Here is a 16506-nt window from a genome sequence, read left to right on the forward strand (position 1 = left end):
CGACTCCTTCTCGCAAAGTGAAAGTTTCCGTGGAAGCTAGTAGGTTAGAATCTAAGATACAAGTTCGTTGGTTTTAGGACTCCAATGGTTCTACAGGAAATCTTTAAACACGTGCTTTAATAATTATACTCGGTTATCCCAGAACATACACCTCATTAATGTTCTCGTTTTCTCCAAACTCAAGCCAAATCTCCTTTACGTCTCAGACTACGTGCTCTAACACTGTAATAATCCCAGAATACACGTTGTCTTTAAACCTAAAATTTGCTAGATCTCCCAAGTCTCGTCTCCGATCACGTGCTCTAGTTATACCCTCGTTATTCAAGAACGCACACTAATGTCTTGTTACCCTAATTTAAATCCCTACGGTATGACATATCTCCTATTTTCTCTTCCCCGATCCTGCGCTTGTTTTCACGAGTGCGTCATTACCATTCGTAGTCATTATTCATTCAAGTTTTAGCGCTAATGCACGTCCATGTTGAAATTGTGAAGTGAGATAATATCAGTTATGAAAAATAGCAAATTTATCCAGCAAGAGTATTTCACAAATTGTCTATACTACGTACAAGCAAAGAATTATTTAGTGTGAAAAATGAAAATATAATAAGAAAACTACGTTTAGGTCCGGGGTCCAAAATTTCAAACAGATTTTTCAAAGTCACTGAAGTTCCTGAAAATGATATTAGCGTAATCTGTAACCTAAATAATTGGTGAAATACAACTGTTGGAGATTTGCTATTTTCCATACGCTGATCTGACCACATTTACCGTTCCAACATGGATGTGTATCAGCCCTTGATTGTTTCGCTTAGTTTCTTCTAATCTCGCTTACACTATATTCACAATATCTAATATGATAAAGCAAATTATTAACTTTTAGTGATGATCGCCTAAAAAATAGATGATATGTAGCATTGACGTAAGATGAAGAAACGCAACACGAGGTGGGATCAAATTTTGCAACGTGAAATCACAATTCAAAGCATTTTACTCGTGCTATTAAAAACTTTTGATATTTAATCGCGCAGTTTTGGGTGTTTTCGGCTTATATACGGAGTTTCTCGTGGTTTCCCGGATGCATTCGATTGGCTATGATAACAAGTGAGACTTTTGAAGGAAAAATACAATTCCGGAATTATGGATACAAAAAAAATAGCAGAATTTGTTAAAACAAAAGTGATGCAAAATACCAATAAAAGCAATCTTTATGGAGAGTCATATTACTCTCAGCATCAGCAACATTGTCTCAATCGCTTGTAGTATCTAGCTTGCATCATCAGCGAGTCAAGGTTCAAACCAGTGGGCTTCTAGGAATTAACGCCAATGCCGAGACGTGTACTTAACTAACCAAAGATGATAACGTTTTCGTTTCTGACAATAACAAGTTGTTTGGTTGAATGCTGCCGACGTTGACCATTTTAGAAAATGTGACCGCTCTCACGTTCCTTATATAAACACTAATTCATGCATTAAATTACATGTCTGTTGATAATCTGCGGACTTTGCCAATTTTTGGTTGGCAGGGGAAAGTGTAATTAGAAAAAGTCTGTTGGTGGAAAATTATTGGCTACAGAAATTGATTTTTGTAGAAAATGACCAACTTGCATTCAATGATTGTGTCTAGAGCCCGGTAGAAGGTAAGGGCTATCAGCGAAAATCACAGGCGGAATATTTTTCACTTCCATTCGGAAATTACTTAATTTATATGCCGAACTGTAGTTTAAGGCAAACATCTTTTGGCATGTGATTGCTTTTCAGAAACAAGGAAATGTCAACTGTTACCCAGGGAAACTCGTATTCTCCCTAGTCTCTGATGCGAGCGATAACACCAGAACATTATCGTCACACGATTTACACGCGTTTTGTTATACGGCGTCCGTCTTTCGTTTTGGTTATTATAACGACCCCCTCGACACCCTGAACGCACGAGCTATCATCTAGATTTACACGTAAATATACACGGCCGTGATCCGTTTCAGTTGTGAAGGTGACATTGAGCGGTCCAGACTATGGAAAGTAATGCCATAGCACAAGGAGGAATATGATACAGTTGAATATGATTTGTAATGATTTATCTCGTTCAATCGTTATAAAAATGTTGCAACAGTTTCATTTTTGGTTGACATAGATTAAAACTTATTGGATTCCGTGTTGTTGATGAACAGTTTTGTGTATTTATATATATATATATACAAATGTATATCTACTGTTTCATATTGGTAACGTTCAATTTTTTTCGTTATGTATACGTATTGCTAAGATTGCTTGTTTGGTATATCGCCTCGTGGAAGTCCAGGTTCATTTTGAGGCTGGGTCTCCTTGTAGTAGCTGGTGGCTACCTCACTAAACAATATTCTGGATGCCCCTATCATGTCATGCAAAGCATTTAGGGTAAAGTTGCTTGCCCGAGGACACACATGGCTTGAAAAGCTTCTATGACACAGAATGAAAATCTCCAATGTCCAACCCCTAGATCATATTATCAAAAAATAGCCCTATAGGATCCGACCACTAAATCGTATTTCAAATGTGATCTAGAGTGAATTTTCATTCAGGGTCATATGAACGTGTCAAACCCCTGTGCATGGACACAACCACATCTGTCGAAAGACTGGCCCGTTTCTCGGCCCTTTTTATGGCAAAGAAATGTGATTAAACGAATACATTTCATCAGACTTTAAGTAGTTCGAAGGGTCGTTTCTTCGAAAGTTTATGATTAGAAAAATGGACATCACCCCGATTTCATCAACATTCCTTAAACTTTGGATAATGCTTTAGGATAGCTAAGAATATTGAACAGGTGCGTTCCCTTGTAAAGAACGACAAGTCCAGGGAGCGTTCCTTTTACACGTAATGTCATATTGATAAGCGCTTTCTAAAATTGTCCTCTAAAATCTCCATTAAAGAGCATTACACGTCAAACTATTGCTATTTTATTCAATGACGCTTCCCTCAAAGGGATTGTTCAGCCATGTGACAGGAAAGTTGCCCACCTATTTCAGATTATACGCGACCGCTGACATTTATAGTTTGTAGGTTGGACATTAAAACTGGAACCTGGACTACACAATATTCCGTGGAAACTTGGCAGACGAAAGCGATATAAAATCCCTAATCATTCCGTCAAATGTAAGAAAGCAAAAATGGGCCATGATGTAATTTCCCTTTGTAGACGACACTTCAGACATTAGGGAAAAAAAATTCAGCTGGAATTTACGATATAAGCTGTTGTAAGCATAAACAATACAAGGTAGTGATGGTAGCGAGCCCAACTTTACATATACATGTAGCGGTCAAAATTAAAATCAGCGAAACGTTCGCATCAATAATGTATGTCATGTTACGCCAAAAATAAATAAATAAATAAATGAATAAATAAAACACGTTGACAATATCGCAGATAATAGATATCTCAAAAAATAAATGAACAAAAAAATTAATAAATAAAAGAAAAATAGAATGAAAAAAAACGAGATAAAAAACAAATGAATAAATAAATAAATAAGCAAGTCTATAAATTAAAAAAAAACTGAACAAAATATCAGCACCGTATATCGAATTCACTTAACACCAAAATCACCGATAGTAGAATTTTAGAGCAAGAGAAAAAGACATTCTAGTTAGGGAGGTTTTTAATCTATGTTTATTCAAATAATGAAGGTATTTATCTTTTTTCGTTATTTTCCAATTTAACATCCATACAAAGAAAACAGATATCAGTTCTGATAAATCACAAAAAATGATATCAAGTATCAAACAAAACACCGGAGATTGGCCGAGTAGGCGTAAAATAATATCTTCATATAACACAAAATCAGGAGAAGACCAAATATCGGCAGTGATAATAAAAGTAATTTTAGATCCAAACAAAAATACCCGAATACGACAATAGAACAAATTAGTTACCTCTGTAGAATGTCGAGACATGACCGAGACCCGCTTTACTCGTTCGCCTGGCTTTTATATCAATTAACAAATGTTTACTTAATGTTATTTATTTACAATTTTTTAATGAAACCAGGCATGCTATTTGATTATTCTTTCTATAAAAGCGTTCTATCGAACTTTTTTTTTTTGTAACTGAATCCAAGCTGTTATCATCCCACAAGGGTACCATGCGTACTTTTAACAATGCCGCTCTGAAATTGTATCCGTCCGTTCTGGGTCATTTGTACAGCACATCGACAGTTAATTCTTTCCTAACAGAACAGACTGTAATCTGAGAAAAGTACATATAACAATGAAAACTACGTATTGAGGGTAATATTCAGTGCTAATTGATATACATCTTGAAGGATACGACTCTCACGACCATTGGCGGGCCTACGCTTATTTTTCCTTTGAGATTTGGACACCAGCGTTGGACCATATACAAATACTTCGATTTCATGAAAGTGCTTTCATTAATTTCTTTTCTTGTATATTTTGTTTCACAGGATTTTGTTACATAAAGTTTACACCAGAAGATATCGCCATTTTATGGTCATTCAATAACATCATGGTGTTTGCAGAGTCATCGGCTGAATTAAAACAGCTCTCTAAAGAGCAAATGTATCATAAAAGAAAGATTTTTTTTTTCTGGAGCATTTCCGTTCCCATAACAACGGGGTTCCTTTCTCGTTTGAAACATAATATGCTTCCTGAATTTATTCAGCAGAATTTTTTTTTAAAAACCCATCATATATTGGTTTCACATCCTGGGTCAAACATTGAAGTATTCCAAGCAAATCTATTGCTGATTTACAAATGATCAAACTAGAAAATGTCTATGACAGTTTGGTAAGCGTCAGCACCAGCAGGTCCTGAGATTAGCTAGCTACATTGCATCGGGACGGGACGGGACGGGACGGGACGGGGCGGGACTGGCGGACATGGATAACCTATATGCCCCCTCCCCCCTCTTTCATGCCGGGGGCATAACAAAAGACCGATCCAATTTCTGAACATACTTTCTTACTGTAAAATTCGTAATTTTCACTATTTTGAAATATAGAATGAAATTTCAAAGAAAAAAATATCAGAATTAAAGACAAATGAAATATAAATTCAACAACTATCGTGTGGAAAAAGGCTTTTGTTTGATACACTTGGTAAAACCGCAAAACAATTATTTTTACCCTGTCTACGTATTGTCCGGTTTTTGTGAAGACGAAATTCTGTCCTATCGTTCTTATATAGGTATTGTAATCTTCCAAAATCTCTAATAATAAGAAGGATGCGGATCATTTATATTTGATTTCTTAAGATCAAAGAATCTTTCTGAATACTTCTTCTAAGTGCTGGCTCGAATAGTTGTTCAAGTAAGCTTTCATCTGCATAGACGGTCTTATTGGGATACTGTTTATTCCAGAAGTAGAACTCAAAATATCGTTTGAATAATATTGAACAATAAAAACATTTAATTTTCGAACTCTTTACTACCATTACCCAGCCTTCCGACTTTTGTGATGAAAGCTTTCTTTTCCGGAAAAGGGGAACGACGATGTAAGTAAACATTCGTGAAATATATACGGGAGAATATTTCATTTGGTGAAACATACGACTAGGGCTCATGGAAAGTACACCGAAGATGATATCTTGTGAATGATTGAATTTTTGACCGACAATATCTTTGTTGGGTTTGGTTACCAGATCTTCCTATACAGATTATTGGCATAGTGTTGGGAGCAGTCTGTGTCCCTCTGTTGGCTGACATGTATTGGAGAGGTTATCAGAACTGGTAATATAGAACTTGCACAGTCTTTCAATTTCACCTATTGGTATATTGACGATGTTTATCCTAAATTAAAAATGATAGATAATAATAATAATAAAAAAAAAAATAAGAAAAATCTGTTGGACCATGTCGATCGAAAATAGCCCGTAGAACTTGAAAGCAAAGACGTAAGCTTCAGACCGTCAACATCAGCCGCCTACCTACCTCGATATTTACTGACAACGTAACCAACAGTACCAGCCTACAATTAGATGTATGATGAGCATGACGATATCTATTTCCCAGTTGTTCATTTTCCATTTCTAGATAGTAACATTCCTGCATGTCCTACATATCCTGTAGTGTTTATCGTCCCAGTTGATTTGATATTCAAGGATTTGTTCCTATTATCACAATTTTTCACGAGATTGTGAACCCGGATGGCTGGTGTCGTGGATGAAGCAGAAGACGTTTACTCTTCCGGGGCACCCGGTCCTTTTCTCATTGTACTTTTCCATGAGTCTCTATGCAAATTTATATTTCAAGGTCAACTAACCTATTGTAATCGCCTTTTGTCCGTCGTCGTGCGTCGAAAACAACCTGCAATTTCGACTTCGATTTTAATAACCAAGAGGCCCTGGATCATGTTATTGGGCCAATAGCATGCTCGGATGAAAAGTTGCATCGTTTCTTCAAAACATTTACCCTGGCCTACTTTCAATGTCACAGAAGTCAAATGTGTACCAAAGAGGCCCAGTGTCATGATATTGGTTCAGTAGCATGCTGGGATGAAAGGCTACTTAGCTTGTTCAAATTAGTGATCTAGACCTACTGTCTAGGTCACAGGGTTCAACTTTGTTAAAATCTTCAAATGACTTATTCTAAGTACCCAAGAGTCCAAGGGTCATGATATTGGGCAAAGAGTAAACTGACCAAAGGTTAAGGCCACTGGGTTCAAGAGGTCAAGGACTCTAGAGTAAACTGACCAAATATTATGACCACTGGGTTTAAGAGGTCAAGGACACTGCGTCAAGAGTGAATGTCATATTTTATCAACATTTTGTTATGGCATAATGAGGCAAGGTAGGTCAAGATCAAGGAAGGTTTAAGAGTCAATCACAATAGGTCAAGGTCACGTGGTTAAAGGTCAAAGTCACCTTTTGCATATTTTCACTGGTAAATATGTTGTGATGACATTTTGAAGCCAAGTTAGTCTAAATTTCACATGAGTAAACTGATTGTAGGTCAAGGTCATTTGGTCAAATGTTGGGTAAAATATATATTTTCACTACTGAGCATTGTGAAATGACTTTGTGAAGCAAAGTTTGTTGGAATTAAATAAGCAATCAACTTACCAAAGACTAAGGTTACTGGGTTCAAGGTCAAGGTCAAATTGAATCTCTGTCAAAAACCCTGGCGGTAATTGTGGCGAGGTTTTTAAAGGTCACATAAAACCACTTGGACGCTAACAAAAAAGTATTATACTGGCGTATACTTTTCTGTCACCACAAGTAGAAAGAATCAATTCACATCACAGTACAAATGTGTGTGGTATGTCATAATGGGAAAATCTAAGTCTTCTTGATGAATAGTTTGTACATCGATGAATTGAGATAATATGATTCAAGCATTTCTTGTCCTAGAAAGTCGTTTCAAACGATTAAACCTTTATCTACTTTCAAGTCACGGATGAGACTTGTAAAATGTATCAATATATATATTGTAACTTGGGTGACAGATAAGGCCCCTATGTAGCCCTCTTGTTGTTTATTTTTTACCCTCATTTAATCATTTTTAAGTTTGAATCATGGCTTTGTTATGTCATTATTCTTTGTTGTTTTTGAATTACCTTAGAAATAACAAGAGGCCCAAGGGGCCTGTATTGTTCACCTCACAATAATCTGAGAAGTGAGTTTCAGGTGAAACATTTATTTGTAAAGTAGAAGTCATTGAAAGTTGGTTGCTGTGGTTTTATTTTAAGATATATTGTATAAAAAAAGATAATAGGTATTAATGACAATATCATCTTTGTCATTCATTTTAACATCAATATCCTAGCTTGGTCTCAGCATTTTAATGGCCAAACTCCATTACTCTAAACCTTTTGAATTTTCAGAAGAACATGTTTAACTTTTTCAAATAAATGTCAAGGTCATTAATTTGAATAATCTGGTAGCCCTTCATTCCAGTATGCTACAGGCCCTTTACAATGTCACAGGGCCTCCTAGCTATTGAGAAGAAGTAATCATAAGATTTTAACACATTTTATTACTGTGACCTTGAATGTTGGTCAAGGTCATTCATTTGAACAAACTTTGTAGCCCATCATCTCAGCATGCTACAGGCCCTATATCAGATCTTAAGGGGCTTTTGGTTAATCAAAGTTGGTAAATAATTTTAGCATATTTGACCCGTGATCTTGCATGTATGTCAAGGCCATTTATTTAAACAAACTTGGAAGCCTTTCACCTCAGCATGCTACAGCCAAATATCGGGTCTCTGGGCCTCTTGGTTATTGAGAAGAAAATGTTTGAATGATAAAGTTGATGCCAATGGACACTGCACCATGACAAAAGCTTGGCGATTCGGGCCGGGTGAGCAAAAAACCCTTTTCAGTATCTTTAAAGCGACTATAACTGTAGATTTCCTCTAAATGAAATGAAATGGGTTTAATATAAAGCAATAACAAACCTATGCGTACAAAAAAAAAAATCTATAAATATATTATCACAGATTTGAAAGCACTCTTTACATTGGTTGATATGTCTGCAAACATTGTTACATGGAGAATGTACAATGGAGTCACGTGAGCACGAGTGACGTGTCCCTGCAACATCCTTTGTTTGGATCAATTAAGGTATTTACAAACACGATTGCAGACACTTCTAATTTTCGTAATCAAGAGAAAGACTTACTTATGATATTTTTTTTTGATAATATGCCTGATATTTTCCAACAGTGCCTTTTACAGTTATATAGTCGCTTTAACACACTATTAACCAGTGTCAGCAGGACACATATACTATGGTGTAAAGCAAAAGGACACTTTATACCATGGCGTCAACAGAGAGACATATGTAGCTAGGTTTTCAGAAGGACACCATATACAGTGGTGTCAACAGAAGAATTGACAACAACATTGACTCCATGATTAAAATAACAACATTACTTCTTCTAAAGGAAACATCAACATTTTATTTCAGTTCAAATGCACCGAACTTTGATTCATATTAAATACATGTATACAAATAATGTACAGTTGATTAATGACAAATTACAAAGAATAGATTTTAAAATGACGTGGGAAAACTTGACCATTGTACAAAATTCTTACACTAGAATCAACACACGTTGTTGAAACATACAGTCCATTGTATTGAAAGATTACACAGCTCACCTTTTGCCCCCCTCCCATCAAAAGCAAAAACATTTGATTTAATAAAAAGTATTAAATCTACTTTCAGAATATGGCCTAAAAGATTTTAATTTTCAAGGGAGATAAGTCTAGAAGCGTGACCTTAAAGTTTAATTTTCAAGGGAGATAGGCATGACCTAAAACTTTCAAGGGAGATAAGTCGATGTAGAAATTGCACTTGTCATATATTCAAAATCATCAGACAAAATGCTGAACTTCATTCATAAGGGGATATCTGTAATTTTTTAGAATAGTTATTACCTGTAACTTTTGACAAAAACGTACTATTTCAAATAATAAATTTTATACATTACAAATTTAACTCTATATGCAGATAATGACATATCATCAGTGCCTATAGGGAAGACAGAACACAACTTACTACAGCATTCGATTCATTAATGCTAACCGGGTGTACAAATACACATCACACACTTTCAATATGGAAAATATAGCAACAGCAAGCAAGTTCATATTTTTTGGCATTTCATGAAAAATGCACCATTTTAACATCAATTAAATAAATATATCACCTTACAACATCACATTTTAACCTGAAACCAACTTTTTAAGTTTGTTCCATAGAATCTACTTTTTGTTTTTAATTTTCATTTAATTTTAATGAGATTTAAAAGGCATGCAATTCAATTTCAGTCCACCGATGAAGCTTAGAGGGGCCTAGTATCATAAAATATTTATTCACAAAGTACAAAATAACTTTAATCAAATTAGCTCCGACACAGGTTTGAACCGATTTCCAGTACAGTAATCAATGAACAGATTTAAATTACGCATCACTAACATTCATGCCTGGGTAACCAGATCTAGTCCTATTCATGCTGAGTAACCTGACAAAACCAGCACAGGTTCCAGCATGTATCTGTACCCTTTTTAGACAGACACAACATTGAAGACAATTGAAATCTTGATCATGATGCAAGAGATTTCATTAATAAAAGAAGGAAGCACTTTTATTTTGAACTTCAAACATACCACAAAAATTCACAACTAATTCACAATTACTTCATGAAAAGTACCGAATGTCTCTGAATAATTCATGTGGAATTGATCAAAATGTCTAAGATGTGTTCACCTATATCACCAAACAATGTAGGCATATATCTTGCAAAGTTCAGTTCTGTAAAAAGTTTCACTTTTATTACTTCCTGACATGTCTGACTGTGGTAATAATGTCTTAATGAGGTATTGAACTTATTAAATGAATTAAACATGACATTAAATGAATTAAACATGACATTATTATATATAATGCGATATTTATGTTGATATTCGCAATTTAAAGCAAAATATTTGATGTTCATTTCACTGCAATCAACTCCCTTTAAGAATGGGAAGTTCTAACAAATGCTCAGCTAGTAAAATGATAAATTTAAGGAGCCAAAGAAATATAAAATTGATTTATATATATCAGATCATGGCTTTCGCAGCCAAAATATTTAATCTGCACAGTTTTTTGAAATTATTGCAAAAGAAGTGCTGTATATGAGAGTCTTGAGTTAACCCTACATGTACAGGTGACCTCTAAACATTTACATGCCCTAGATTGACGGTACAATTCATGGTGGCTCGTCGGTGTAATGGGGTTTAGATAACCAATAAATCATGAATAGGTCTCTATTGAATGGTGAAGAAAGGATATGAATCTCTCGTATAGGTCTCTAGGGTGTGATAGCAGGAGACACCATTAATCTCGTGTATTGGTGTATGCGGTATTAAATTCTGTACTTATAGTTTTGGACATCCTCAAGGCACCGGTAATCAACAGACAATGCCACTTCATGATGTGTCCGTTCTACCACCTGAAGCCACACTGTCTCACAATTGGTATTTAATTCTCATAATTTCCATATGTCATCTCCCATTTGGCTTTGAAATTCAAGGTAAATTGAGAGCAGAACCCTTGTTGTTTGTAGATATCTTTACATTCCACATTCACCAGAATACTGTTTTTTTTTTCAATAGTGTAAAAGAGTGTAGAGTAAAATATATTCCGGATAGGAATAACAAGAGCAGAAGTTTCGTTTTCCCTTTTTTTTTCTCTGAAAGTGAACAACCATATATATGCATTTTTTCCTATCTAACAAATAAATATAATGATACAAATACTGATAAAAGTCATGTTTGTAGCTTCAATAACCCAAACAAAAAAGCACCAATATGAGGCGTGTGATGTGCAGTTGTTTAAAAATGAATTCTATACACAGTTTTAAGATAAAAGGATTATACAACTCCAGTGACCGTTAAATATTGGTTCTCTACGGTATCATATTTGATAAATAATGCTCCTCTCCCAAATACATTTTGACAACTGACTATTCCTGCTCCCGCGCTATTCTCATTACTATGCAATGTAAAAAATTACTTGTATCTTTGGTTTAGTTACTGGTGACAATAATTCAATTTAGTTTTAAAAAAGAAACAGAAACGGCCATATAGACGCCGGTCATTCACAGAAATACCCACCAGCACCCAATTTGACAGCTGGGTCACCTGGAATAATGTACAGAAAGACGAATGCCGCCAATGTGGTGTCGAAAACTAAGACCCCAGTGCCGGAACCCCCTTGTGACGGAACCTAAGACCCCTGACAACAGTTAAATAAACAACTGAGATGATACACCCGTTAACAAGATCTGTGTACAGATTTTTAAAACTGAATTGCACAATCTGTATTAATTGAATAACATTACTTCAAATAACAATAACCCTAGACATCTCAACCTTCTAGTTTCAATTGTGCTGTAAACAAAATCTAAAATAATTTCCAATAAGTTTATCAGGAAGAAAACCGATCATATCACTGGCATTGCCCAAAAGTTTTATAAGCATAAAATTGACCTTTTAATAACTGGCATTGAATTAATTTGCTTCCAAGGCCAATTTTTGTTGTTATGGGAGTTATCCTTAAAATACAGCATAATGGCAAGGTTTAAATGATAAGAGATCTTTGATATCGCATTTAAATGAATGAAAATGTCAGAATTCACTATATTTTCAAATCTATACATGTAAGTTTAATTTAAAATAAGTATATGCTACAAATGAGTGTACATCAAGCTATAAATATTCTCCGAATAATCCATGAATTTCGCACATTGCACAATTCTTCCTGACAATATTCCTAAAAATAGCCACTGATCTCAACAAACAATGTATATATATGTATAGTTCAAATAAGATAAATTCACCAATGACTGTTTCTTTTCAGTGGTAAAAATTATTTTTGAAAAACATGCACAAATTGAAATAACATTTGGAAAAATGATACATTTGAAACTGGTACATCTAGTTAACATGAAATTAATTAATACATAATTCATCAACAATTACTAAATTCAAGATATAATTCTAATCTCAAATAAAATGACAGCTCTACATACGGAAATGCCATTCGCTACTCATACAGACATCCCCAATTTAAAATAGATATGGCCACTCCTCGGACAGACATGCTCTTCTCCTATAAAGATATGCCCACTCCTCGGACAGAAATGCTCTTCTCCTATAAAGATATGCCCACTCCTCGGACAGAAATGCTCATCCCCTATAAAGATATGCCCACTCCGTCGGAACAGAATGATCTTCTCTAAAAGATATGCAACTCCTAGACAGACCATGTCTTCTCCTATAATAAGAGTATGCCACACTCTCCGGACAGAAATGCCCTTTACAAACAAAGACGCTCCTTATACAAACATCCACTCCCCATACAGAGACATGCTCACTCCTTATTAAATAGGCTTTTCCCTCTTTACAGAAATGCCCATCATTATCATTATCATTATTATTATTATTATTATGTCCATTCCAATACAGACATGCCCATCCTCATATAGACATGTCCACCCCTATACAGAAATACCCATCCCCATACAGACATGCCCATCCCCATACAGAAATGCCCATCCCCATACAGACATGCCATCCCCATCCCCATACAGACATGCCCATCCCCATACAGAAATGTCCAATCCCCATACAGAAATGCCCATCCTCATACAGACATGCCCATCCCCATACAGACATGCCCATCCCCATATAGACATGTCCACCCCCATACAGAAATGCCCATCCTCATATAGACATGTCCACCCCCATACAGAAATGCCCATCCCCATACAGACATGCCCATCCCCCCATACAGAAATGCCCATCCCCATACAGAAATGTCCATCCCCATACAGACATGCCCATCCCCATACAGAAATGTCCATCCCCATACAGAAATGCCCATCCCCATACAGACATGCCCATCCCCATCCCCATACAGACATGCCCATCCCCATACAGAAATGTCCATCCCCATACAGAAATGCCCATCCTCATACAGACATGCCCATCCCCATACAGAAATGCCCATCCCCATACAGACATGCCCATCCCCATACAGAAATGCCCATCCTCATATAGACATGTCCACCCCCATACAGAAATGCCCATCCCCATACAGACATGCCCATCCCCCCATACAGAAATGCCCATCCCCATACAGAAATGTCCATCCCCATACAGACATGCCCATCCCCATACAGAAATGTCCATCCCCATACAGACATGCCCATCCCCATACAGACATGCCCATCTCCATACAGAAATGTCCATCCCCATACAGAAATGTCCATCCTCATACAGAAATGTCCATCCCCATACAGAAATGCCTATCCCCATACAGAAATGTCCATCCCCATACAGACATGCCCATCCCCATACAGAAATGCCCATCCCCATACAGACATGCCCATCCCAATACAGAAATGTCCATCCCCATACAGAAATGTCCATCCCCATACAGAAATGCCCATCCCTATACAGACATGCCCGTCCCCATATAGAAATGCCCGTCCCCATACAGAAATGCCCATCCCTATACAGACATGCCCATCCCCATACAGAAATGTCCATCCCCATACAGAAATGCCCATCCCCATACAGACATGCCCGTCCCCATATAGAAATGCCCGTCCCCATACAGAAATGCCCATCCCCATACAGACACTCCCATCCCCATACAGACATGCCCATCCCCATACAGAAATGCCCATCCCCATACAGACATGCCCATCCCCATATAGACATGCCCATTCCCATACAGACATGCCCATCCCAATACAGAAATGCCCATCCCCATACAGACACGCCCATCCCCATACATACATGCCCATCCCTATACAGATATGTCCATCCCCATACAGACACGCCCATCCCCATACAGACATGCCCATCCCAATACAGAAATGCCCATCCCCATACAGAAATGCCCATCCCCATACAGAAATGTCCATCCCCATACAGACACGCCCATCCCCATACATACATGCCCATCCCCATACATACATGCCCATCCCCATATAGAAAAGCCCATCCCCATACAGACACACCCATCCCCATACAGAAATGCCCGTCCCTATACAGAAATGCCCGTCCCCATACAGAAATGCCCATCCCCATACAGAAATACCCATCCCCATACAGACATGCCCATTCCCATATAGACACGCCCATTCCCATATAGACACGCCCATCCCAATACAGAAATGTCCATCTCCATAGTCCGTACAGACATACCCATACAGACATGCCCATCCCAATTCAAAAATGCCCATCCCCATACAGACACCCCATTCTAACCCAGAGCCTATCCTCATACAGACACACCCATCCCTACAGACTCTCCTGTGTAGAGACATGCTCACACCATATAAGGGAAACACAAGAATAATCAGTAAAACTGATTATTATTAATTAAAACAAACCTAATTAGTTCTAAAGAAAGATCAGCTTCAGTATTTTAAGTTATCAATTTCTCAGAAAATGGGTCTATAATCAATTAATGCATCATGCCTGAATTTGGATGTACTCGAACTTTCTCGTTTAAAATTTCAATGTACTTTGTTATCTTACATAACTGAAATGTGTATAGCTGGTATATAAGGTTTACTAACTTGAAAATATTTTTTTGTGAAAGTACTTTGCCTGCGTACATTATGGAGATTAAATATTTCATACTGATTTTTAATTTGAAACGGTTTTAATTTCGAAAAAATTTAGTATGTATTATAAATATGTATATAATATCTGAACATAGATCTAGAATATACATGTATATGAAACAAATACCCTCATAATCTAAACTCTCACTTTCTGCACTTTAAAAAGACAATACATGTATATATGAGGTAAATAAAAAGAAGATTCACATATGCATCACACAGGGACTTGACACAAATTATCAACCAATGGTTCATATGGACTGTGGGTCATGGGTGGGGAATATATTCGTGCCATGTCCCTGTGATATACTTCATAAAACATTTTTGATGAAAAAGAAAATTATATACATGTATTATAAACTAAGAAAATATTTGAGAATTAAATAAAATTGAAATGTGGATTTACTAATAAGACAGAATGATTGTAAATCAATATCCAGTACCACAATGGTACTATAGGAAACCCGACATGATGGCACAAACTTCATTCTATTATGTATATATGTATATTGTCTAAATAAACGTCCAGTGATGTCCGTCTACATGTGCTTAGCTTGTAATTTAATACACAATGCCACAAAAAAAATACAACAGGCAGCGATCAGGTCAAAATGCATGCATTTTCAATTTGTTGCACATCTTTTTAACTAGAAATTAATATAATAAAATATCTTATATTTGATTTAATAGATAACCTTTACTACTACGCATGCAACTCGGTTAATATGTATACTGGATTAATTCTTTGATAAGCCCAGGGGTCGTACAGTACACAATATACTTTGCTTATTGCAGGAAAGTGAAGTTTCATTTATTAACATTTTCACTGAACTGCAATAGCCATAGGCAGGCTTGTAACATGTACCAAGCCAGTGCTTATTGTTGGATAATCAAGGTAAAACAATATTTTCCGAGTTTAACTCACAAACAAAATAAGTGAAAATAAGTTCACAAATAAACAAAAAATAAATGAAATCAATCTGATCGATACATTTCATAATAGAAAAACTTTCAATCACTCAATCTCACTTCAAAGAAAACTGTTTTTTTTTTTTTAATTTCCACAAATTTCTGCACAATTAAACTCCCATTTTAAGGAATATCTTATCAAATGATTATTTTATGAATTCCACATTGTGAATCTCAAATAAAAAAACTCATCATTTTTTTCACTTCATCAAAGTGGATTTCTTCTCAAAATACAACATTCTTCATGAAAATCCAAAATAAATGAGATTTCAAAAAATGTTTGCATAAAACTGAAAAAAATAATAATTAGAGTGGTCCATATTATCATAGAAAAGTTTCAATTAGAGGTTCTATATATACATATACATGTATGTGCAAGTTGTTGGAAATAGACATTAGATTGACATATTTTC

Source organism: Pecten maximus, chromosome 4 (genome assembly GCF_902652985.1).
Source record: "Pecten maximus chromosome 4, xPecMax1.1, whole genome shotgun sequence".
NCBI classification, from domain to species: domain Eukaryota; kingdom Metazoa; phylum Mollusca; class Bivalvia; order Pectinida; family Pectinidae; genus Pecten; species Pecten maximus.